General features: G+C 41.1%; 1 protein-coding gene across 1 annotated transcript in view; it reads left to right on the forward strand.

The window, feature by feature from the left end:
* Positions 1 to 743: 743 nt before the first annotated feature.
* Positions 744 to 22,549, forward strand: part of ERG (ETS transcription factor ERG) — a 192,548-nt gene continuing 170,742 nt past the window's right edge. The window contains exon 1 of the mRNA XM_067298608.1: positions 744 to 757. The gene's annotated coding sequence lies outside the window, so the exon portion shown is untranslated. The remainder of the gene's footprint in view (positions 758 to 22,549) is intronic.

Consider the following 22,549-nt stretch of genomic DNA (forward strand, 5'->3'; position numbering starts at 1 on the left):
TTACATTTCTGCTTTATACTCCATATCAAACATATAATCTGTACGTTTCACAAATTGCTACTGTGGATACATCGTATACCTCATTGGTATCCAGTATACCTTACCACTTAATCAGCTCATGCAACAGTTCTGGATAAGTTCAGTGCCCTGTACTTTCTATGTTTGATATGTTTTGATATCAATACGCTTGTTTGTGGTGCAGTAAGAGAGGTCATCTGGCAGCCCACTGGGATTTTTTTCTGTTATTTGAGACCAGTTTGAAAAACTTGGCTTTGGTGTGGAAGGGGAATGGGAAAAGAAAGGTTTTTGTTTTTCATTTGAAAGCATTTTTAAAAATGTCATGAGACACTCTATTTCTTTTTAGCATGCTGTTCGTTAGGCTAATGGTTTGGGTTCAGTAACACATCCAAATCATGTATGTTTAGCCATCTGTGAAGGTCTCTCATAAATTAAAAGATGCAGTGCTGTAAAGTGATACCGCTGTGGTCACACTGGTTTATTTTTTATTTTTTCTATTTATACTGCCCTTAAGATAGTAAGTGCTTATAGTGCCACCATCTGGTTGAGACAGCTACTGTCTTCACTTCCAGATTGTGTATTTAAGGGAATTTTGCTACTATTAAAAGAAAATACAAGCTAATCTTGTGAGGTTGCTAATTTCCCTTTCTCTTGTTTTTTAGCTGTTGAGAAGAGTAATTTCAAGACAATAACTAAAATTACTGGCATTGGAGAAGTAAGAACATCAGACCTATATGAGGTATGAATAACTTCTTTTATACACTTTGTAAATTGTGAATATTAGTCTATGTTAATATTTTTAAAGGTAATACTTAAGCTAAAGTTCTCACTTCTAAAATTTGGTATTTGTTTTTATGTTTATTTAATATAAAATTCTTCTATATGTATTTAGGCTTTCTAAAAATAGTTAATCTATTTTCTCTTTGCTTCAATGATTCAGTCACACTGGATAGTGAAAGTACATTACTTAGTGCAGTTGATTTTTACTTTTTGCTGGTTGGTTTTTTGAGAGTCTAATCATGCAGTTGTAAATGCCACACTATATGCAATACAAATATACATTTGTGACCCCTTCCCCTCCCCAAATCAAATAGATCTTGTTAAACACGGAACCTCTTGAACAAATGTCTCTGGAGCAGGTAAGATAGCCCCCCTGCAAGGGCAGGTTTGCCCTCTTTGCAAATAAGTGTCCTAACAGACAGGGCTGTTTGTTAATTCCACTCATTTCTTCCAGAAGATCTGCATATTTGCTATCCCATAGGTACTACTGCTGCATGTATGTATGTTGTTCAGTAGTTTCTGAGAAAAACTGGATCTGTGCTTGATGCACTACCCTGTATTTCAAACAAACAGCCTCCTGCCAACATTATCTTTTCAGTGTACAGGCCTCAGGTTTCGGTCTCTGAAGGATTTCAGTATTCCTTCACTGCCTCTTCTCTGGTTGACAATTATTATTAACTTCATTTGCTTTAGATGTTTGAAGTCACCCAGAATTTCTCAGGCAGCTGAGGGCTGTTGCTCCACAGTGCTCAGGGGAACTGTGGAGGTACAAAATGTCATAAACCCATCTCTGCCAAGTGGCAAACCACTCTCTTCTGTTTTCTTGGCCTCTGCTTTTACCATAGGAGGGCCTCAAAGAGGAAGTAAAGCCAGCAATAGATATTTTCTTGCTCAGGAGATGGACCCTGTGCAGTCCATAACTTCGACTCCCTTTGCTCTGTGGACTATTCCCATGTAGGGTTCCCCTAGAGAACATGGGCCCTTATTTGCAAAAGATTGGCTGCTTAGGGCTGCCTCTCCCAAAGCTGAAAAGACCAATTACATGCTGCTTGCTGTCCCTTGCATAAAGTACAGGCATGTGTGACAGTCACTAAAAGACACAATAGTAAAAGTGAGTAAGTAAACCTGGTTGTTCTTTTATGGGTTTCTTCCTAACAGCTACACTGTGCAGGTGCCACAAGCAATTAACTATTTTATAGGACACTTGAGTTAAACGTTTTCAGAGAGGGAGATTTGAGTAATCTCCTGGCCCCAAGGAGTTGTTTCATTTTTAACTGTGCATTTTAGGGTCTATTGGGCTCTGATATTTCAAGTTCTGTGAAAACAGCAAGCACACTGCTATCATTGTGTTCTCTTGTTCAGGGCTTGTGGCTGAATTACCTCATGATAGGCCATTTAAGTCTTTTGGCCTCCTTCTTGGCCTCATATTTCAACACAGCACGTGAAAGAGATGAAGAATGAGCTAGAATTCCCTTCCAACTGTTGCAGAGTTATGGGCTATTTTATTTTTCATTCCATGTGTTTTTTAGCAACCTTTGGCTTTGCTAAAGCAATGCAATTTAGGTGAAGACGGCATAAAGGGAGGGAGTTTCTCCTCTGATGTCAGTGGTTTGACATATTTACCCTCGCCTAAAAGACAGTGTTTTGCTTCTGTTTGTTGCAAACAGTGGAGGTTCCTTCTCCAACATTTCTCTCTTCTGTGCAAACATTAATTTGTATAAATATGGCCCACACAGTTTCCTTGAAAAGAAAATGTATCATGACATTTTCCTAGTTGTGCAAAAGGTTTTGCGTTGCTAAAAGTCAGTCAGCTATTCATTACAGTAATATCTTCTCAAGGCCTGATCAGGCCCCTGTCAGAAGGCAGAGAGGAAGAATTGGCTGGCTGGCTGCAGTCGTCCTCCACTTTCCCAGTCCCACTGAGATCCATCTGAGAGCTTCTGAGAGTTAGGGCTGGAGAGATACCACTCATACCACTCAAAATCTGTCAGAGTTAGTGCCATTGGGAACTACATTCACTCTGCCACAGCCTTTTCAGCTTTTAAGGAGGTCTAAGGGCACCTGGGTTTCCCCGGTGAGGGTTCTTCCAGAGGAGTGGTGGAGGATTAAGTAGATGAGAAATGGAGCTACGTGGCACAGGGGATCAAGAAAGCTGGAGCCTCATTCCAGTGCAAAACTGAGACTTCCCTGCCTCCAAATTCAGTCATGTCCCAGACAGTGTTAAAAAATCATGCCAGTCTCACTGAAGGGGAGAGATAGCTCCCTCACAGACCCTAGCGGAAGATGGGGAGCTACGCTCTCGTGGATCAGGAGTAATGCCAGTAAAAACACTGGGGCTTAGCAAAACAGAGAAGAGTTGAGGTAGACCAATGTGCCATGGAGGAAAGGGCTGCAGTTTCTGAAGACACAAATGAGAACAAAAGCTAGTGAAAGTGATTGAACATGCCTAACAACCCACATTTGATGTTTATTCTCTAATGCCAGTGCAGACCCTGAGCTGGTTACAGACTGGGAATCATTTAAATCCTTAAGAGCACACTTTGTTGTCACTCTGCTTTCAGTCAAACCCTGGTGCTCAGTTGTTCCCTGTTGGCCAACTCTAGGCTAGCCTTCTGCCTGTGGGTGACTCAGCTTAGAGCTGGCAGCATCTTTTTTCAATCTCCTGTGATTGTTCATGAACAAAAAGCTTGGAAACCTCTGGTCTGGGTGTTTCTGTGCAGCAGGGTTGGGCTGAACAGTGGTTCTGCAGCATGGGACTCTCCCTGCATCATGAACCTGGCCACCAGGGCTGGGCTTGGGCTTCTGCACTGCTGGCCTTGCTTTGCAGTGCAGGGAGAGGTGCAGGGAGAGTTTAGTGTTACGCTTTCAGAAGGTGAACAGAAGGAGCAGAAGGCTTTCTGAAAAGTGATAGGCACAGCTGAATCTCTCCATCCCTATATCAACTTTCTGTGGGACGGATTGGTCATAGCTGTGTGTATGGTTTTCCTCACTCTCTCCCTTTCTTTGCATGGAGCAATGATTCACCCTAAGTTCATTAGCACTGATTTTTGTTTGTTGTTGTCATTTTGTAATTGTATGAATCTGCTGGCACAACTGTTCCTTGCTAAATACGTCCCCCCTGCCACACACACACCAAAAACAAATTTTGGTCTTGAATGGTGAAAGGCAATTCCCATAGAAACAGTAATAAATGTCAGAAAATGGGGCACAGGGGAAGAGAAAAGAAATGGCTGAATTTGCCTTGTGACCATTTAATCAAATTGTATTCCTAAGGCACCCTGCAAGTCTGTCTGAGTTACAAGGCATGTGCTGTATAGGCACCACAGCGTAGAACAGAAGGAGATAAAGGCAGAACATTGAACCAGGAGTGCCCTGAAAGTCTGGGTGATGCAGGACTGAAGGATGGAGGAGTCTGCTGGTAAATGCTGCAGAGGATGCAAGAAAATTAGCAGACAAACAGATGAGATCTGAGAGAATCTGAGCTCTCATTCCACAACTAAGGTCTCTAAGAGCAGAGAAGAGGTCACCACACAGCATGTGAAAAAGAGACAATTTAGTATGTAGAAAAGGAATATTACCACAAGAGGCACTTACAGGAGAAGAGACTTTTACTGGGTGGTCAGTACAAATTCTGTAGCTTGTTCTCCATAGAGCAAGTCAGCAGAAATATATAGGAGAGGGAGGTTCTACTTAGTTGGAAAACTTTCTTCTGTCATCTGGAACTGGTTGAAAGAAAAGTACATAAAGATGAAGAAAGGATGAGAGACTTTGCTTCTGTTGGGTAATTAAGGAAGAAAAACCCCTCACTGCCATAAAGAAGAATGAAATAAATCATGTCGCAAAGAAATTTGTTGCTGTGGCTATAAAAGTCTTCCTCTTTCATAAAAAAAGAAGCTAATATGGCTAGGATCCAGTATGATTGGAGCTGAACAGTATAAAGAAAATAAAAACACAAAAACTATAGCAGTCAAAGAGGAAGAATGGAGGAAGAGATAAAGGAGAACACAGGAACAAGATGTGGGTAATTTGTAACTTAGTACCACATTCAAAAGATTTAGAGAGTCTGTATGCTCCCAAAGGGGCATTGGCATGTCATTAAAACCCTTAATATTGTCTTGACAACTCTTCTATTTCTTGTATGTAACTGACTGATAAGGCAATAATTCTTAACTTTAGCATTGCCATCTTTTTCATTTCTTAAGAATAATGTAGTTGATCTTGCACTAAGAACAGAAGAGGGAGGGAACTACCCCCCACCCCACCTTCCCAGATCCCTTGAGATGCTTATTTTTTTAAGAGTGGAGCCAGAAAAGTGAACAAAGCATTAGAGGAACCTACAGCTTCTCTCCCTGCCCCTCCTCCTCCTACCCCACTTTACTGCTGGAAAGCATTTTTTCAGATTTGTTATGTACCTTTGCTGCAAAACCTGACTGCGTATCTGTGGGCTTCTAGATTATCTGCACAGTAACAGTGTTGAGCTAGGCTGCGAAACCCTTGCTCGTGACTTAAGGTCTGACGCTGCTGACTTTAGTAGGGCTACTCCCATTATATGCTGTTTTTCAGCATGAATAATGGTGTCACGATCTGGCCCATAAATTCCTAGTAATTTGTAAAGTGCCTGTCAGAATGTTATCTAAATAGCAATGGCACACTGAAAATTGTTCCAGACTATTGCAGAGAGGCATCTTTTCATTTTGCCTCTCCAGTACTGCTTTGTCTCTACAATGTGTTCTTATACATTTTAGTATGCTGCTTTCCAACCTCATATTATGCTCATCTGAACTACGTTCATATTATGGTAAACCATTTAGCAGTAAAACACTGATTTCTGGAGGTGTTTGGCATTTTGATACTTAACATCAACATAGACATGATGGAATAGAATAATAGATGTTAGAATAGGTGTTACAGAATGCTGCAATTATCTTCAATGTTCTTATGCAGTTTCCAAATGAATTCATTTTGGCTTTCTTTGTGCCTTTCTTTTTTGTGCTTTTTTTTTTTGAGAGAGAGAGTTTTAAGTGACTGCTTTTCACTGGCACAATTTCTTGGAAATCAGATTTCTAAGCTGCATACATCATTGTTGTTCCTGGTTGTGCCCACAGTGTCTGTGGTTGTACAAACTTAATAGAAAATTCTTCATTCATCACTTCCTAGTTTTCCATTCACATATGAGTATTCATGCCAGAAATTTTCCTGTGCTCCCCCAGCCTGGTAAGCACATGTAGTGAATTACCCGTGCAATTAAATTAAGGCACTTGTGTGAATAGTGCACATGGAATATTCTTTGAGAACATTTTGTGATTAAAGCAGAAAAGGGAAATAAAAATGAGTAAGTTTGCTGAATACTGAATAAATTAAATGTGAGGGAATTGCAACTAAAGAGCAGAACACGTGTTTGTAGAAACAGACTGCATTCACTCCATGTTCATGACAAAATATTTTCTGTTGTCCTGTTAACATTCCTTCCAGTAGTTCTTGGTAGGAAAGTGGGTAACGGAGCCTGAGATGTAAAGGGTTTTTGTGAGCATCTCTTTATAATTAATTGTGTTCCAACACCTGGGCCAATGTCAAATTTCTTTTAGCTCCAGAAAAAGGAACAGAACTTAGAGGTCTGCCAGGGCATAAAATTGTACAGAGGACTAGATGATATAGGCACCAATGGCACCCCTGTATATTCAGATTGGCAAAATACTGGCAGGGCAGATGACAGTGATGTGAAAGTTATTTTTCGACTGCAATATTTCAGAGGTTCAGACAGGACCCAGAACAATACTGGAAAGTAGGACCTTGTTGTGTATTGAACCTTCTCCCTTGCTTTTGCTAGAACCCTGTGGTAAAATGTCTTTCATAAATTTTTCAGGCTGCAGCTTAAGAACACCCAGATTGCCCCCTCCCCATTGTAAACCACTGCAGCAACAGAACTAACCAACAGGTACAACTCATTCTCTGCAAAAGCTCAACTATGAAATAACTGAAATAGGTTCTTTTGGGGATTGGGTTTTTTTTCTCTCCAGGTGACAACATTTTGGAAAAGTAACAAGAACTGTTAGGCATATGCCATTTCTCTTTTTGTATATATAGCGGCAGTAAAAGTGAGAAAAATCAAGCTAGGCTGGGTTTGAGACTGTTGACGGTTTAACATTTTACCATAGAGTCACCTCCAGTTTGCAACTCTTTGTAATTTACTTACAAAGCTTTCAGTGGACTGCAAATTGAGCTTTCATCTTTATATATTGGTTACAGAATTAGCAATAGTTTAGTTATTACTCTTCCATAGGTGCTTACCATGGAATAAAATACATTGTGGAATAAAAATACAGAGCCCTCAGGTCACGGTTTCCACCTATTGTGAAAAAGTCTCTTATAGATGTGGGAAAACAGTATCTCCAGGTTATAGTTGGGAATACAGAGATGCAAAAAGATAAAGTGAACTGCAGCTCATATATTCTGTGTCAAAGAGGGAAATAAAACTTGGGTCTCTTGACTCATTCTAGTACTCTGCTTAACAGTGATAAGGTGCTAGTCTTGTTTTAACTACAGTTGGGCAGGCAGCAATTATTTACAGGAACTAAAATATTATTTGGCATTTCTTAAAATATCCAATGGCAAGTATAGTGAAGGATATGATGCTTGACTGTATGTGGATATGCAATTATTACATGATTCTTTCAAGTCACAATGAAATATATGTAGGGCTGTGTGCGCGCGTGTGTGTGTGTGAGACAAACTCAGCAGTTAATTTTCCAGACTTGTCTCTCCGGTTCCTTTTTATTAAGTCAAAATTTGTTGTTAGATATCACTGTGTAAAATTCTGAATTAGGCTCTTCAACTATTTGATACCCATAGAATAAGTTCAAAAAGGCAAAACTGTCAAGTAGATTTTACAGGAATATTAATAACTGCCTGATTTCTTAAAAGTGCTACCAGCGAATGACAGATTTTACAGTGTGCTTCTACTCTTCAGAAATAAGCTAGTGATTATACCGATCAAATTTTCAGACATGTAACATACAGCAAAAGAAAAAAGCTTAGCTTCTCTTTATTCATAGAGTGCTTTCTGAACAGGAGAGGTTTCCCTCCTTTTAACATTATCTTGTTCAGTTTTGTTACAACAAAGTTCTCAACATATCAGAGAATCCTTGAGGCATCAAAAGAACATGCTAAGATTTTTTCTGAACATGTATTTTAGTTAATTCCTCTGACTCATCAGAGAGTTTTCAAATTTTCTAATGATTTCTGTTTTAGTTTGCTACATTGATTTGGACTAAGTTTCTCTTAAATGTGTACACTTGGAAATTCTTCTTTCATAAAAACATCACCTTCTTCTGCTTATATGCTATATATATAAAATGCAATACTTCATATGGGGTTGTGCTGTACATTACTTATAGTACAGTGTAGTACTATGGGACAATCAGTCCCATCCTACTGATCTCAACATCGATCTGAATGTCAGGATCCTCTGTGTTAGTATAAAGGGACTTGAGAGTTCTCCTGAGCCTCCAGGATCTCTGTGAGATCCAGTACATGCTGGGGCCTGACCTGCTGGAAAAGCAGCTTTGCAGAGAAGAATGCGGGGGTCTTGGTGGACAACAAGTTGACTGTGGGCCAGCAATGTGCCCTCGTGGCAAAGAAGGCCAATGGTATCCTGGGTTGCATTAGGAACAGTGTTGCCAGCAGGTCAAGGGAAGTGATTCTTTCCCTCTGCTTAGCACTGGTGAGACACATTTGAAGTGCTGGGTCCAGTTTTGGGCTCCCCAGTACAAGAGAGACATGGAGCTACTGGAGCAAGTCCAGTGAAGGGCTACTAAAATGATTAAGGGACTGGAGCATCTCTCATATGAGGAAAGGCTGAGAGAGCTGGGCCTGTTTAGCCTGGAGAAGAGAAGGCTCAGGGAGATCTTCTCAATGTGTATAAACATCTGAAGGGAGGGTGTAAGGAAGACAGGGCCAGACTTTTCTCAGCGGTGCCCACTGACAGGATGAGAGCCAGTGGGCACAAATTGAAACACAGGAAGTTCCACTTGAACATATGAAAACACTTTTTCACTGTGAGGGTGACTAAGCACTGGACCAGGTTGCCCAGAGAGGTTGTAGAGTCTCCATCCTTGGAGATATTCAAAAGCCATCTGGACAGGATCCTGGGCAACCTGCTCTAGCTGACCCTGCTCTGAGCAGGGGGGTTGGACTAGATGATCTCCAGAGGTGCCTTCCAACCTCAGCTATTCAGTGATTCTGTGCTGGTAACACTGAAACTGGCTTCCTGCAATGGGGCAGAGCTGGTATGGAGCTGCTGGTTGAGATCTTCCGCTGAATTCCCATCTTCCCTCCCTCCATTCACAAAATCACACACTCTGTTGTTCTGAGCCCTCTGAAAGTTGTACCCCGACTCATGAAGAGAGTTTTTCACAATCTCATCAATTTAAAGTAACGTCTTGGACTCAGCTTTTTATTCTGGAATGCTCAGATTTGGGACACTAACCCATTTTAGCTTGTGAGTGGGTTGAGAGAAACACTGTTGAGTGAATATTCAGCCAAACTTTGCTTCCATTTATGCTACCCCAGCAGTACTGACTCTAATCACCTCAATTAAATTTAAACTTATTAAGCTACAATCTGACTAAATACACAGTGATGTTTCAAATGATACTTTCTAAGGCTCATTATCCAAAACTAAAATGATTTACCACCCACCTTCTTCCTTTAAACTAACTAACCTTTAATTTCTGTGGTCAGACTCCCACAAACATGAGAAATCCATCAGTTTGTTCTCAGTACATACTTAGTACATCTCAAAATCTGGTCATTTTGCTCACTCAAAAACATTGTGCTTTGTAGTGTACTAGTTTCCTCATATATTTGCAAAAGTGCATAGGAAATAGGAAGAATACAATCTTTGTCTCCATTTATGTGTGCTCCCACAAATGGCAAAAATCATCATATACTCTAGTCACAAATACAAGAGCATACTTCTTTCTAAAAACATTGCATATTATCTGCAAACCCTGTCATGTCTGCACACTTGCTCTTAACTCTGTTCAAGAGACGTGAAAGAATGAGAAATATTTCTGCATAGACTACATTTAGCAGAGATTTATTAACACATTTTAATTATAGACCCTGTTTTCCTTAGAAGAAATGGCAATTGCAATAGATCATGGAGGGGCAACTTGCTCTTGAAAACTGAATTTTGAATAGTGCTTTTCTTCTTTATTTTGAATCATTCAGATGTCCATTAGAACATTCATTCCTTCAATAACAAGTTAATACTCAAAGAGGATTTAATCATAAATATATGCTGTCTCTTCAAAGTGCAAAACCTCATGGTAATCTGTAACAATAATCACAATGGAAAGTGGATAAGAAGACATACCATTTTCCCATTTAAATTAAAAGTGGCAAATAATGTTATATCTATTATCCCATTTACAGAGTTGCACTAAATAGGTGAACAAATCTGTTCCACAGGGCCACTGATATGGTTAAGGGCTTGGAGCATCTGTCATACACATAGAGGCTGAGAGAGCTGGGACTGTTTAGCCTGGAGAAGAGAAAGCTTGTGGAGGGGGGGAATCTTATCAATGTGTATAAATACCTGATGCAGGGAGTAAAGAAGATGGAGTCAGACTCTTCTCAGTCTCATTTATGCCTCTTCTCAGGGCATAAATTGAAATACAGGAAATTCCATTTCAACATGAGAAAAAACCTTTTTACTGTGAGGGTGGTTGAGCAGTGGAATAGGTTGCCCAGAGAGGTTGTGGAGTCTCCATCCTTGGAGATATTCAAAACACACCTGGACAGGATCCTGGGCAACCTGCTCTAGCTGACCCTGCTCTGAGCAGGGGGGTTGGACTAAACAATTTTCAGAGGTGCCTTCTGACCTCAGCGCTTCTGTGATTCTGTGTTTCACATTTTTAATAGAGGAATGTGCCTAGAGATCACAGGTTGGATTTGTGAGGATGGCAGAGTGGGAACATATGCAGGTTCCTCTCTGGGCATGGGCTGCTGCTGGTTTGGTCTTGTCAAGGGGCTGTGGGGGTGAGAAGACTACCATGCTGTGGGAGCCAGCCACTGAGGCAGTGAACCCTGATCTGCAGAGACCTTCCTCAGGCAAAGTGGAAAGGTCGGGCGAGGTGGCTGCTTGCTCCTTTGCCCTACCCTGTGGAGAACAGAGGTTCTTCCAAGAGGTTTCTGGATGCGCCACTCTTACCTTCTCTCAGATTCTAGGGTTACTTCATCCACCCTTGCAAGGGACTCCTCTTCCTCCACTGAGTCCATGTAATGGAGGAGAAAGGCTTTGGGGTTTTGACTCCTGTTTTTCTCATTCTTTACCTGTAGTTAGATTGCTGACACACAGCAGGGAACCTATGCACGGTACTGTGCATGTTCTGCACTTTATGTGCTCTGGTTAGACATCAGGCAAATATTCACCAGTATAACTTCACCAATCCTTATTACCTGTCATAGTGAACATACCTGCAGGAAACCATGGCTGACAAGGATCATCACTCTTTGTGCATACACAGATGTAGTCTGTTTTCTAATGCTCTTTCTCTTGGGATATGGTTCATGAGATACCTTGGATGCCACAGTTCAATATATTAGAGGTTCAGTGACCTTGCTGCCTCCTCTCCCCCTGCAGTCTGGTCTTTAGCCACTTGAGATCCCAGGCTTTGCTAGTATGCTAAATGCTGGGGCATTTTCTGTGTGCTTGGTGTTTTCTGGCCCAGAATTTCCAGTCTCAGAGCAGCCACATTAAGCAGCTAATTCTCTTTTTCTTATTACCTCCGTCTATTAATAATTGCAGTCTTCAAGAATGGGAACATTCAGTATTTTCCCTAATGCAACACTCTCATTCAATCCAGATTAGATTCCACCCCCCCCCACTATTTATTTTAAGGTGCAGTAGAGAAAAAAAACATGCAGAAAATGAGACTGTTTGTTTAAGCGTGCAGCATATTTTGTGCAGAAATCTTAATTCATACAGCAGAATTCTTAAAGACTTCTTTGTTATTAAGGTAGAGCCTGAATGGTCACCATGTTCTAATCAGTTTTACTCTGTTAGCCTGTCTGCTTTCCACAGTTACATACTGGAAGACAAGATCTTTTCACTACAGAAAATAGAAGCTTTTCTTCCCATTTCACTTGTCCACAGTAGCAGCCTTAGTGTGCTTTATAATGTCTTGGTTTGTGATGCTTTGTTTTGACTTCTGTAAAATATCTGCTTGAAATGTGTTGGGGGTCTCCAGTCTGCCCTACAATTTTTTTTCTACTTCTATTTACCCAGTTTAGGGCTGTATGAACTAGGGCCCAAAGGGACTGCTTGAATCATGAGGTTTTGCCTGATTTTGCAGACTGTTGCTTTCATAGATATATTGTGTGTTATCTAGAAATGAAGTTTTCAAGCCCACCTACCCCTCTTTGTTTCTACTGAAAAGCTATTTAAGAACTTCACTTCTCTGATGATTAGCAATTTTATTCCCTGTTTAAATTCACTCATGGCCAGTTTATGTGTATTTACTCTTTTGTTAATGCTGTCCTTTGCTTCAGTAGCTCAAATACCTCCCTCATTTATTTATAGGATGCACTTATGCCTTTCTCTCCTTAGTTCTAACTTCATTGGAATAAACAAACAACACTCTTAGTTTGCTTGGGTGAAAAGGCTCTCGGTTCGCCATCTTAGTAGCCATTCTTCACATCTGCTCTAATTTGAATGTTACTTTTACAGACACAGTTGTACACGAATGTGTGCAATAGTGACAATGAGATTTTAATACAAATATGGGACCATTAATACTTCACTCTTTCTACAGGCAGGAACTTCTGATTGAATTTGTCTTTTTCTGAGCTGTATCACAGTGATGGCTTTTGTGAATTTAATACACCTGGTCTTTCTTCTTTCTTTTCTGTCATTTTGAACTTAGAGCTGTTCAGTGCACTTTCTATTTTTATGGATATTTCTTGGATATTTGACGGGCCTGGAGAAATGTAGGACTTCTGCTTTTCTCCACTGTGTTTTTCCCAACCAAGCTGAGTTTGGAACTAACCTCACATCTAAAGTGAGGTTGCGGGTCTGAAGCCAACCTGTCAATCCCCTGCTCTTCATAATCCTCCATAGACCTAGATTCCATTAGGTACTTCAAAACATCTCAGCAATTATATGCATCTTCTGTATGAATTGTATTAGCATTCAAATATAGTCATTTAACACATGGCTCAGAACTATTATTTTGAAGGACCTCTTACATATTCTTGGCTGCTTTATTTGTCAGAATAATTCATCTTTCACCTGTAACTGATACCTAAAGGTTCATGGTTCTGCCTAGAAAGAGCAACTTTGATCTCAGCACAGCCCTGTCCTGACTCCACAGCCCAAACAGGTCCTGTTGTTTTTAAAGGCTGACATAAATCAGGTGAAGTCTTGACTGGGTGTGATATAGGACTGAAGAACACTAGAGCAACTGCAGAGAAAGAAGAGCTTACCTATCCCATCATAAACTGAGAAGAAAAGTTATCAGGCAGAGGTGTAAGCAAAATAAATCATCATTTCAATGTAAAAAATGTATGCAATAAAATGCTTAATCTCTTTGCAAATGTGACATAGGAGTACTTCAGGTACAGAATCAGTGCTGATGTCCTGCATGCTGTAACAAGGGCTCAGTAAATGATGGCAAATGAAATAATCCAGTGGATAAGGAAATTCTTAGCAGTTTAATGGCATAAGAAGTAGTAAAGAAAAAAAAAGAACTGAAACAAGAAAGAGCATAAGATAGATGTCTAAGCTTGGAAGTGCTAGAAGTCTTCTACAGTTGCCAAGATTTCTGGTTATCCAAGATCAGATGTAAACTAGATGTCACATAACCCATGTGAGTGTGGCTGTATACATGACTGCATAATGACAGTGTAAAGTAGCACACAAAGGTCACATGCAGTATAACAGTACAGCTAGTTTTCATGAATTCCCCCTCAAGCCACTGGCCATGTCTTTTTTGTAGCAGCTCTGGAAGAACCATTCAAGGATTCCCAAGACATCTAGAATGACAGTTCTGAGAAGAGGAGTTGCAGGCAGGGTTGTACAGCATTTCTCTAACAACCAGCAACAGGGAAAAAATCTTTCTTTCTGACTGGCAGGGCATAGTAGGTGAAGGGGTGATTCGTACAGGTTCTTCCAAGTTCCAGTCTCTCCTTGCACCACCAACATGCTCTCTGATAGATCTGCAGAACAGAAACTGGAGTTTTGCCCTCCTTTTCAATTTGTTTAGTGTTGGACATTTTCTTACCTTGGGTACTGTGGAAGCAGCTGGTCTGGTATGCAGGACTTTGTATGTTGCATTGTTTAATAAGAGCTGTAGTTAAAGAAAAATACTGGTCTTTTCATTTTGTCTTTGTATTTTTACCTGGTTTTCTTACATTTTCATTTTTGTTTTTATATCTGTCAAATAATTTTATGGGAATAGTCTGCAGTGGGATAGTGTTTTGCAACTGAAAATGTAGGAATATGGTAAGGACCCAAGTTACTTCTCAGTAAAGTCATCCACACCAACAAGAGAAGACAATCCTACACAAGCTGTCTGTATAGGATTAATCTTCATTCATGGACCCAAACAGCTATTCTCAGTTTAGTTTCATGAATACAGTGAATACACTGTAACTTAAAGAAGTCAGAAAACATCTTCGGTTTATGTGAATCTTGACAGTTCACACAGCTGATAGGTTTGTTTTTAATTTATTCTTTTTAAAGTATCATTATAGTGGTATGAGTTTAAAATAATGAAAATACAAATCAAAAATGAAAAATGAAAAGCATACTTGCTGATTTTGACAGGCAGATTCAACCAGAGGAGTGGCCAGTCTGATAAGTGTGTTCTGCATATAATGAAACCTAAGCACAGGGAAGTAAATGAGATAAACAGTTCTCAGATACTTCAAAACATCTTTTGAAACTGTACTGATGATTCAATTAGTTAAAATAAAAATGCAAAATAATCAGCAAACAAAAACTTGGAAAGAATAAAAAGGGAACATACTTCTTACCAAACAATACTTGCTTGAGGGAGAGAAATGTAAAAGAAGTGATAATGAGTGTTTATCTTTGAGCATGACTAAAATAGCAAAACGTGGAGATGATTATGTCTGATAAAGCCATTTACATGAACTGCTACATACTTTGTGTGTTATAGTTTCTTATATTCCCAGGTACACTAAACCATGGTTATTTATTACCAAAAATGCTAGTCAAGTGTTCTTTACAGTGTGTCTGTCCTATCTGATGGTTTGAAAGAAGGTTGAATAATTAGATATACCACACTACAGATACAGGAAAGTTGCATGGGCTTTTAGCCTGGATTCTAAGGGCAACAAAGCTTGTGAGATCTCAGTGGACTTGTGCATTTATCTTTGGCAGTTTGTCTTTTAGTTCTCTGTGTTCATTAACTTTTTAACCTACTATCCATTTTTAGCTAGATTTAGCTCAAAAAGTTTTATTAATGTTTGTTATAAGTTGTGTTAAAATAAATGGCTAGAGAAGACCCTTTTGTTGCTGGTGCTGATGAAAAGTCTTAAGTATTAGCTTATTCCATGTTAGACATCAGAGGATCAGCATGGGAAAAAAAGTTTATGAATGTCCCAAATACACAAAAAAACCTCAGCTGGACATACATTTGATCAGACAGCAGAGAATCCAAATAAGAAACTGGGCTTCATTAGTTCTGCTGCTCACAGAACTCTTGTAAGTGATTGCCTGGAAGAGGGTCAACATTTTACATTACTGCAATAGGTACAGATAATGTATCATGATATACAAAAACCTGTGATAAAAGAAAGCTTCAGGATCAAGAACTTGGACATAAAAAGATTTCTTAGCTATATGGAGTAAAGTATTTACCCCAACATCATATTGTGATACTAGCTTTGACGGTTGTAGTGGAAGGAATCCAGCATCCTGGCTGATCCCAGAGTTAAGTGACCATCCTATATAACGGCAGAACCGCAGACTTCATTACTCTGCAGATATCCCATCATTTAGCTACCAGAGTTGTCTGAACCCAAATTGCTTGCTCACAGTGTTATTTGCTTTTTGTATAGATGTCTGAATTTACCTGTAGAATAGATGTTGCCTATTTACTAGTCATTACTAGAAATTTTGATACACAGGATTTCTTTAGCTCTTACTCCACTTAGACTTCAGGCCTTGCCAAACCATTAGCAAGAGTGTCTCACAGATCTGAAAAGTGTAGGAAAAGTGGAGTCAAAGCTAAGTTTTCATTTTCACAAATCAGTTTCTTCCTCCTGATCTATCTCACATCTTAACAACCAATATAAATCTATGTAAACTGATCAATTAAGCCAGAGGAAATGGACATATCTGGCTCAAGGGGAAGATTTCAGTAGTTCTCCCCATCCTCTTGGCCCACAAATATTCCTCATTAAATGGAGTCAGTTTGGTCAAGACATGACCTGAATACTTGTCTCAGCAACCCATCCCTTATATATATTGTCCCCGTGGCAGTGTAATGTGATAGCAGTGATATTCTGGTATTTGATGGATGAGTGCCACACCAGTGGCGCTTAATAAGACTCCTGGAAGGACGCTAAAGCTGAATCTGTCCCTTTATTTGTCAGAGAACTAAAAAATGGCATGAGGTCTTCTTCGAGGAATGACAAGGGGAGACAGAGAAGCTTTAAAAAGCTGAATTACATTTGGTTTACCATTAAAATACCTCTTCCAACTGTCCTCTGTCTCTGAGACATATGGGAAGGGTCCTTCCAAGCCAACAACCTTCCCCTGCTAAAAAAAAAGTAACTTTACTGCAGATGACTTGCCATTCTGTTCCTTAAGACTTTCACTCAACAAAGCCCTCGGTACATGCTTAAATCCATCTCTGTTGACTTAAAGCATGTGCTTTAAGGCTGTCCTTAATTCAAGCCAGGGACCAGTGCTGTCTGCACTTCTATGCATGATCAGATACATGACCAGCAATCCAGAGGAGAGAGCACAGTCAGAGGGACAGGGATTATTTGCTTGAGAAGTTACCTCAGTAACCTCTGTGTAAGTTCTGTATGTTGTTTTTATTCTTAAAATCAATAAACACTTAAAGCAAAAGTAGAAGAAAGAGGCCATGCAGTAAAACACAGCGTGTGGTGCTGGCCCTTCACGGAGCAGGGAGCAGCAGCCTGCTGAAGCCATGTGAACAAATGAGTTATTTGTGTGGCCATGTGATCCAGAATGGAAGACATGTGTCACATTGCAAATCTGTGTGACTTGGCAGGCGTACACTAGACAGGAGCTGCGGGGCCTCCTGGGTTTTCCACCACCCTTCAGATCCTTGGCTGTCACATTAATCCTGTTTTAAATCCAACCTCCCCTTTCCAGTGATTGACTCCTACATCTTTTTTTCATCTCTCAGAGCAGCCAAACAGCATCCTGTGCAGCTGAAAGCTATTCAGCTCCAGAATCGGCCTACCAAGCACATACTTCAAGAGAAGCTCTTGGCCTTTTGTGATGGCAATGGCCAAATATGTATGTAATGTGCTTAGTCTTCCCTAGCCCACACAGCGAGAGACTCTGTTCCTCTCTTGAACTTGGGTGTAACACTTTCCCTCTGCCATCGGGTAGGCCAGCTCTAGACTAATATTTTCTGTATAGTTAATTGTGACAGGACAAGTGCTGTACCCCAGTGGAAATTTGCCATTTGAAAAATTGCCTAAAAATATATCCTACAGTAAATGTTTCTCTGCGTGATTAAGTGTGCATGTGGACTGTACTGTGCAGAGGGTTTCCCAAAAACAAATGTCTTGACTAAATCTTTTGGCAAGACTTCACTATTTTCTTAACGGTTTATCAGCTTTTGTATTATTTACTAATGGCAGGAATTACTCTGTAATTCCTTTTTAAACTAAAAATTCCCAAAGACTAAAAAGATAAAGGTAAAAAGGGAGAGATGACATGAGGCAAGCAGTTTAGTTCTCAAGAAGAAGAATGCTCTAAGGGTTAAGATATGTTCTTTGGACTATGAAAATCAGGGTCAACCCCTTGTTTTGCCTCAGACTTCATGTTCTCTGTTGGATACCTTGTTTATTGGATTGTGAGTGTACACTGTGCAAGGGAATATGATGTAAAATTCACTAGTAATGAGTTAATTCCAGAGCAAAGAGAATGTGACAATCTCAGGGTGACACCACTGAGCGGCAGGTCAAATTATCTTGCATACACTGCCGTGAAGATGCGGCTGTCCTGCTCTTAAGACCAAGGTGGTATTGCTGCATGTCCTTTCACTGTGCCATGTTAACATGCCAGCTGTTTGGGGTTAGCTGGGGAATCTGTAATACAACATTCAGGTGGATGGCGCAGATAAAATCTTATTCTCAGTAGATCTCAATCCCCTCTACCCCTTTAAAAGGAAAAGCTTTTACCACTTCATGTGGAGGCAAATAGAGTCACCTGGGCTGAGATTCCAGTCAGCTTAAGGCAATATAAACCTAGGCTACTTCCAAAAGAAGAAGTCCTGCCCTCTGCCTTTAGCAGTGTATTCTCAATTGTCCCTTCTGCCACCTCTGTTTGTCGGTGCATGTCTCTGCAGTGAGCTGGCTGGGGAACTGAAGCCAAAAACTAACCTGACCAAAAAAAAAAAAAAGAAGAAGAGAGGAAGAAAGAAGCATTCTTTTTCTCCTTCCTAGACCCCTAAGGAAAAGGGTAGGAAAAAATGGCTGGGGAGCAAAGGGGGAGTGAGACCACCTATTTAGTTGGCAGCTCCTGCTTACACTGGCTTAAAGTGTCTGTTGACCTATAGCACCAGGAGGCCTTTTGCAAGGTGGCTGAGCTTATCTAATGACTCCCTGCACTTGTAAGAGATGGTCTCAATCCCTTCCCTGCCCCCCCAGCCCATGCCAGGGTCTGGCCTCTGGGTGAGTTGGGTCAGTTTGCTGCACCTCCAGAAAAAATGTCAAACTGAGCTTGTCAGGGAACAGACAAGTGTCAGCGCTCTCTCAAGACGGGGTTGAGCCCATGTCTGGAGCAGGAATGGGAGTAGCAGCACTCCTTTTGACAGCCCTGAGCTGCTAGATGAGTCCAGTTATTGTGTTGACCTGCACTGCGAGGTGCAAGAGGAGCAGGGACTTTCTATGTGTGTGGCACTGAGACAGGGTCACACTCCAAGCTGGGAGACGGGATCCTGCTGAATATTCAGTTCAGCATCTAGCAAACACAGCCTGTGCTCTGACGCACTTGATGGCTTGCAGATTCCTCTAAGAGAATATTCTGTAGCTGGCAAAAGGAAGCACAAGAGAGGAAGGAAGCAGCACTGATTGAGTTTCAGCCCTTTTCTGTTTGCCTTGTCTCTTCCCAAACATGCAAAGACATCTTGCAATGCCAAAGACCCAGTGCAACATAGGATGAAGCATTGCTTGGAGCCACACAGCAAATTTCGACATAGACATTTGCCTTTCCTCTTCAGACGGACTCCTGAAATTTGAAGGGCATAAGAAAAGCTGTGTAAATGAGAGAGTAGCCCCCCCCTGCAAAATAGTGTTCTCGTAAAATGTCTCATGGTGCATACCGTCTCCGTGCTTCAAGCTGGATTTCTCTGAAGACAAGAAAGGACTATTGCAATTACATCCTCTGAGACAAATTAACACAATTCCACTCTGTACTCGTACAAGACTTATAATTTTGTGATCTGCCAGGGTTGTAGCATAGTTAGTCTCAGAAGCAGAGTTTTATAAAGGTGCTAACTGGTGTTTCATGGAGCCCCTGTGGTGTTTCGTTTTCATACGAGGTCTTATTTGGAGAAATGCTGTGTGAGCATTTAAAGCAGTTACAAGGGCTGTTTGATCAGCCAGAATGGTTCCTTTGGGCAGTATTTTGGAAAAATAATATTTAAAAATTGCACTTTATAAAAATTCCAAGGACATATACTCAGAATTGTTGAATGTCAGCATAATACCATTTTGAGAAACATTCCTTTTCTTACTTTAAGTTGTGACAACATAGAAATTAGAAGGAAACCAAACTGCACACCTTAATAAAGTGAAACTTTCTAGTATGGTTTCCACAGTTTTCTTTATATCACAGTATTATGGTTTTGAGGGCTTTTTTTTTTTTTCTTTGAACCCAGGGACATCTCCTTCCAGAATGAAATGTATTAGGCCTTCAGAACTAGCTGTTGCCGGGGGGAACTGCATATTTCTTTAGGGTACATGCATTTGGAGCTTTTGGAGAGGATTCATGAGAAAGACCCTGTTCATGTTCAGTCCCTGGCCTTTCTCAGTCTTCAGTCCCGTCAGCCCTTACAGTGGATGCACAAATGGGATCCTGCAAGCATATATGTATTTTAGGAAGTATGCCATGGCAATTCAGAGGACCACATGCTTTCTTTTCTCTGGGTATGGAGGTGCCATAGGTCTTGCAGAGAGGCACCCAGGATGGCAGGGAGAAAAGAGAGGCAAAAAAGAAAGGGGAGCAGGAAGACTGTGCAAGACAGCTCCTGGCTGTTTGTACTCAGGTACTTTTGCAAATTTTAAAGCTCTACCTTTGGTGTCCTGACTTTATTCCAACTTGTGTGATCTTTCCTCCTGATCTATAGTCCCTCTTCAGTTTCAGCTAAATAAGTTATTCCTCATTTTCTGTCTGTTTACCTTTGCTGTATCCTGTTAGGACTCCATCTGTGAGGTGTGGAGCCTTCCTGTGATATTCCAAATAGAGCAAGGTAGCAAAAGCCTTTCAGTTCCAGGAAGTGGTTTCAGAAGATTTCCCCCATTCCACAGCTGGAAGAATAGCAGGGCAGGAATTTGAACATGGGTCTCCCCCCGCCCCACCTGGATAACCAACCAATGTGCAATGAATGCTACTCTGGACTGGACGGGAAATTTCATCCCAAAGTGGAGAGCACTCACTGAAGCAGCATTAATAGAAAGTGGAATTTTCTTATGAGAAGTTTGGGTGCCAACAGCTTGGAAAGATTTAAATGGGATTTTCTGTCATCCAAAACTTCCATCACATCAAGCACTGAACTTCCTTTTGACTTCACTAGCAGCAGGCAGCTTTCAGAACCAAATGGATTGGGTCCTTAAACTGCTGCTCCTCTTCCTTTAACTGACGGTCTACATGCTCAGTGGTGTTCAGTGGGGATGTTCTCTGTGCCATGTGTAGTACAGTTCTCTTGGTCTGAACTGCCTATACACATGTATGCTGTCACTCTTTGTGCTTTGCAAAGGGTAGTGTTTGCTTCTTACCCTTCAGTGCTCCTTAACTAACACTCAGTTGAAGATCAAGCTGGTTTTCCTGTTGAGACCCCCATCGCTTTACCAGTCCCTTTTGGTCTCACAGCTCTGTACAGTGTTGTTTCTTCTGTGTGTTTTGGGGTTTTGTTTTGTTTTGTTTTGTTTTTGTTTTTTACTGCAGTTGGGTCAGTATTAGGGCTCTGTGGGCACTAGTAGGCCCCAGTTGCCCAAACCAGCCTCACCCCCATGCATGCACCCTCTGCCCACTGGCCTGGGAGCTTCATTTAAGCTCAGAGCTGGGCACTCAGTTCTTGCCTGAGCTACTGTGTAGGTATAGCCTTGTCTCCAGCCCTGTCTTTAGCCCCATCTCCTGCTGCTCCTGAGTGGACCCTGGACTTTGTTCATTACTTGTCTTGTCCGGGATTGTTGATGGACCCTCTTACCAGCACCCGGCTCTGCCCGCCATGTTCAGATGCCATGGGTCTGTGTCCTGCTAATCAGAGCACTGCCTGCGCTGGAGTTACCCTCAGCTCCTGACTCAACTCCTCTGCGTGTAGCAGCCCCACTCTTCCTGCTCTGTGACAGTCAGTAGTGTTGTTTCTCCTTGCCACTCACCCTTTCAAAAGAGCGCTCTATTGTTATTATTAAGCTAGAAATAGAAAATTGGAATAAAACTCTGAACCTCATATAACCTTGAGGTCATCAGGCTTCAACTATTTCCTTATTCCTCAGATGGGTCTATCCCTGCAGATGTCAGTCCCCTTACCACTAGAGCCTAAATGCATCTCAGATTTCAGGGAAGTCTTCTATACAGGAGCCTTTTATTTCCAAGACCTACAGGATTTCCTTCAGAATTAATCCATAGTGCTAACCTCAGATCCAGGACCCTACAGTCTGTAGACACTGCTCCAGGGAACCACAAAACACTAGTGCCATATTCCTGTCTTACAGATCTTCCAAATCTTCCAAATCAAAGAGATCATTGGGACATGAAGTGACATGGTAGGGGTAGAGGGGTAGAGCCTTTACCAAGAGACCCCGACAGGGGGACTGTCATCTTTGCACTAACTTTTGATCTACAAGTGATTCCTTAATGAAGCTTAAGCATACCAGTGCACCTAGAACAGAGCACAAGCCAGCCAGTTCTTTTCTAAAGCTTAACACCAGTAGCCCATAGCTCAGTGAGGCTTGCTTCTAGAGAAACATCCTTGTTACAGGGTCACTGAGAACATGGAGACGTGTCACTGATACCCACAGTATCTAAGGTACCAAGTCCAGGACAACTGTCTGCTCAGCTCCTCTCACAGATGTTGGATCAACCATCCGTTGGTCCATGAAAATGATAAATCTCTGAGAATCTGACTTGAAAGCTAGAAGGACAATAGTTAAGCTTAATAACTCAGTAAATCAAGACTCTCTGTCTCCTGAAGTAAGTGTAAATTGCAAACAGCTCTGAAGGAGGAAGAAACTGTTTCACATTTAAATACACATCTCCTGGAATGATCAATAGGAGTCTGCAGGAAAGGGGAGG

The sequence above is a fragment of the Apteryx mantelli genome, chromosome 1 (assembly GCF_036417845.1).
Source record: "Apteryx mantelli isolate bAptMan1 chromosome 1, bAptMan1.hap1, whole genome shotgun sequence".
NCBI classification, from domain to species: Eukaryota; Metazoa; Chordata; class Aves; order Apterygiformes; family Apterygidae; genus Apteryx; species Apteryx mantelli.